The sequence below is a fragment of the Varroa jacobsoni genome, unplaced genomic scaffold, assembly GCF_002532875.2.
Source record: "Varroa jacobsoni isolate VJ856 unplaced genomic scaffold, vjacob_1.0 scaffold_39, whole genome shotgun sequence".
In the NCBI taxonomy this organism is placed as follows: Eukaryota; Metazoa; Arthropoda; class Arachnida; order Mesostigmata; family Varroidae; genus Varroa; species Varroa jacobsoni.
Genome location: NW_019212941.1, coordinates 406,019 through 410,466, shown reverse-complemented (window position 1 = coordinate 410,466; position 4,448 = coordinate 406,019). Strand labels below are relative to the sequence as shown.

Genomic DNA, 4,448 nt, shown 5'->3' with positions numbered 1-4,448 from the left:
ATAGCGCAACAAGTACTTCCGAAACGAAAGAAAACTGCCGAATTATGAGAATATCAAAATAAGATGGGCTCTCCCAGAACTTATACATCTCGTATGTATTGCCTTTAGTATTCGGAAAGAAGGAATCCAATACATCTACGAAACTGAGCGATGCCACTAGTAGCCATCCGTGGCAATCAGCAGGTAATATAGAATTTGGCTTAAATGGCAGTGAACCATAGGGAAAACATCGTCTTTCATGAAACCTCAATCGAGGTGCTTGTTTGCGCAACCACTAACTCTATCGAAAACCACCGTATGTGAGTTATGTGAAACAGGAATGCGGTAAGTTCATCTTTTTTTCGTGTTGAACAGAGCTTCCCTTCGCAGTAATATGGTCTTATGGCAGACAACTGCTACAGGCCTAAGCTTATCGCCTACCGAATGAATTTTTATGATGCAGTGACTCTACGTGCCGTAGACTAAATATGGAGCTGCTTTCCACTGCGACGCGTACACCTGATCTAGTTTCTAGTCTTTCACAAGCTATTCTGTTGGCTCTGTTTGATACTGTAGACTATGCACGGAATAAGTAGTGAATAAGCTATTGGAATATATAATTTCAGTCCTTATTATAGGATCTAGCGTTTTGAAAAGGTGCTTTTTACATCTCCGACTGGCCGGATACTTAAAGTTAACACGACGACGATACTTTTACCAAAGTACGCCCGAATTGAACAAACTGTTTCCATCCAAATTTCTAGATGGTTTCGCTCGACAGCAACTCGCTGAGTCTATGGTACGATGTCATGCTGAACATGCATTGTCAAAAAGTAATTGTGTTTGCATCGTATCAGTCCTTAATATATGAATGATTTAATCACATGATATCTATAATTATAGACATGAGGGCTTACGGAACAGGTTTTTTTGGTTTCAAATAAAAACTCGGAAAAGTGTCGCTTTTCTATAGCAACAATTTGTTGCGACACACTAAAGCGCAGACGTCTTTCGAGAAGTAGATAGAGCATCGAGGCTTCAAGCACCGAACGTTGCGCTGATGCCGCAAAAAGCGTTTCCGAAAACGTAACAAACCCAGTGAATGTGGCAGATCTAGAAGTCATCTTTTCTAGAATACATTTGCTAGTGATTCGAACGCAGGGTGCTGTACGGCGTTTCATGATGCCACTAACAGCTCGTTCACTTCGAAATATACTCTGCGTCTTCCGAGACATTCATGCCTACACTAGAACCTGCCGCTTTGATGGCCAGACGAAACATCAGACAGAGTAGACTTTGTAGTGGCATTAAGAAAGAACAGTCTAGTAACATAGTAATCGCTTCGTTAAGTGGAAAAAAAAAAACGCAAAAAAAGCTTTCTAGGAAAAAAAGGCATTTTCCAGGACCTATATTACTTACAATTTCATTAAGGCGTAAAGTAAATCCGCGCGTATATTATATAAGCTATCAACCTTCTCTAAAAGTATCAAGCGTTGCGTTCTTTATACGGCCTATATCGCCGTACTATAAAATTAGCCTCGTACCGAAGTGCCTATAGTCGATGTAACGATCAGGCTATAATGAGACGTAATGGTCACTTCCTATTACAATCTTACTGTTACAGGCGAACGCAGTTTGTAGTGTAGATCCTCTTGGCGTACACAGACCAAGATGAACGTTAGAGCCTCGAAGGTCGTGTTTTTGCTGACGGCGGTATAGTTCAACGGGTCGATGGTGCGACGAACTTCATTAACAGAGATTAAGTCGTGAACACGTACACAGTTCACGTTAGACTAATCACGTTGAACTTCATAAACAGTCATAGCGAAGTGAACGATTGTCAATGGCACAGTATCACACGATATCAAATTGGTTACACCATTACCTTGTGGTAATTTGTTTTATTTACTAATGCTAAGATGATACTTGTTTTTTACTAGCTTGTTTAGAGTAAGCTTCAGTTTTAAGCAGGCGGGCTTATTACGGATTTCACATGAGATGCTGGCATATCGAAGATCCTGGATTCTGCCCTTTTTGTTGTAAGTTGACCCGGTCCTAAGCTCACGCCTTAAGTTTTGAAATATAATTGTTGATACTTTAATTCTTCAGAAACACACCCATATTTTCTATGCTTTGAGATATAGATCAACTCGTTTACACTCTGTTGTATCTTGTTTTTTTTTTCAATTGCCCTGGTCATTTCAGCCTGATATTAATATATATATATTTTATTCAGTGAAAAAGAAATATGCTAAATGCAAATCTATATACAACTATATTTCGAAACCTGCTAACTAATGTTACAATTGGAAAGCAAAAGATAGAATCAACAATAAAATGAAGTGTAGGAGTTGGGCTCAAAAAAGTATTACATACAAGTATATTACATACATGTATATTACATACAAAGTATTACATACAAGGATATTACATACATATACACCGTCTTCGTTTTTTCCTATCAAGACGCAAGCAATGCGCTGCGTGGCTAAAACGCGGCATTACAAAAATCGGTGGATCCTTGTGCAACAAGCCCAAAACTTTGTCGTTTATCATGCTGAAGTGAAAATACATTTTATTAACAGGCATTTATTATTATTTACTTATTAAACAGGAGCAACACTGCATTCGCACCTAGAATACCTACCTAATATTATCTGAACAGAAAGATTAAACAGTTGTTCAAAAAGTGAGCTTTTATCTAGAATGAAAGAAAGAGGCCGAGTGTAGGGGGTTTATTCCCGAGACAAGGAAATATTTGATCACCTATATCTTGTATATTTTCTTAAGGTGTTTAAGGAGGGGACAGAGTTCTAGGTTTCTGGGAACGTATAGTCTGTTTTTTTTTATCTAGCAACGGGTAACAGATCAAAAGCGATGCTTCAACAAAGAATGGTTTCTTTTAGAGTAGTTGATTAGCTAAGATACAAAGGCAAAGTTTACGAACTTAGGAATAAGAGCATAAAACCAACTATAAAGAAATACGAATGAGGCGTGAGTCATCATTTAAGATCTGAAGTGCTTCACTTTCATATCTATGCAAAGTAGATTATCTACAGCAACCTGAAAAAATACAAGTAACGATAGCTCGGGGATATATCATAGCAAAGTGCTGCTGAAGATTATAGAAATATAAAAAATTGTAGAAAAATTATAGCTATACCAATTAAACGGTTACGTAGTTTTTAACAATTTTCAGTTAAAACAACCTCGGCTAAACGTGAACTTGGATATTGGCGCTGAAGAGTTCAACTTAGTGTTAAAAAATCCCTTTGTTAAAAACGCTATGACAAGGATGTCACAATAGTACAACGTTCTACTTTATGGATCTATGTAATAAAGTTGAGAAACCGATTATAGACATTTTTTAACAGAAAAAACGCATAGAACTTCAAGCACAGGTCGAGAATGATCAAGCCTGAACGCCATAAACCGTGGTAATATCCAGCCTAACTTGTTTACGGATCCACTTGGCAAACATATGACGTGGCTGAAAGCGTCGGCAGCAATAAATTAACAATAGCACTCATATTTGCAACAATATTTACTTAACACAAAAGAATCGCACTTAGCCCTGTTTGCCACTCATTTGTTCCAAAACATTCGTTCTTCGTCTTCGAAAGGTCAAACAATAAATTTACTCAATACGAAGTACGAGCTAAGTGACGAACTTTATTACTAAATCTAAATTTGGATAAGCCGTTTTATTGTTTGTAATTATTATAGTATTAGATCTTATTGGTTTTAGTATCAACTTTAGAAATACACCGAAAAAAAACTTGCTTCCAATTAGTTAGATAATTGAAATGCTTTTATTATTATGATTATCACAAATGTCGCTGGAGGGCTGAAGTCCCCTTGGGCCACTGCCACGATATCCATTAAATACATTTTATAATACGCCATTAACTTATGAAGGTTGACAATATAAAGCTGTAGTTATACTGTCTACAATAATATTGCTCGATATTGTCAAGCGAACAGCGGGGGTAACTCTGACAGGCTTACTGTTAACTGTCTAATAGAAGTTTCCTTCTATGGATGACGTTCGAATTCTTCCTCTATAAATCAACAATTGCACCGACAATATATTGTCTATATCTGTGTGTAATAAAGATTCTTGAAGCACTATTAAGGAGGTCTCATTAGCATTTTACCGGCCTAGGAATGGAACAGTCACGCTAACTGGCGTTCACTGTATTCTTCATCGCAGCGTTTCGGCCGACTGAGCACGTCACAAGCAGCTCGCGGCCTGTCTTCTTGCGACATGTGCTACATCACTTGTTCGATCTACTGGACGTAAGGGCAATATGCCCATTAGTCGATTAAATAGCCTTAGAAGACACGTGCATAAGTACACACGATCGTGCGTCTGGCATGCCGATGAACGATGTTTCTTAAAGTATAATTCTGGGTTAGCTTTTCCACTTGAATCGGCTCAGTTACTACGAGTGCCCATACACACAGTT

At 37.9% G+C, this 4,448-nt stretch overlaps 1 long non-coding RNA gene across 1 annotated transcript; it reads left to right on the top strand.

The window, feature by feature from the left end:
• The first annotated feature begins 1,611 nt into the window (after nt 1–1,611).
• Nucleotides 1,612–3,636, top strand: LOC111260072 (uncharacterized). The gene is made up of 2 exons (XR_002680052.1): nt 1,612–2,018; nt 3,179–3,636. It is a non-coding gene; the product is annotated as an uncharacterized LOC111260072 (long non-coding RNA).
• Nucleotides 3,637–4,448: the final 812 nt, after the last annotated feature.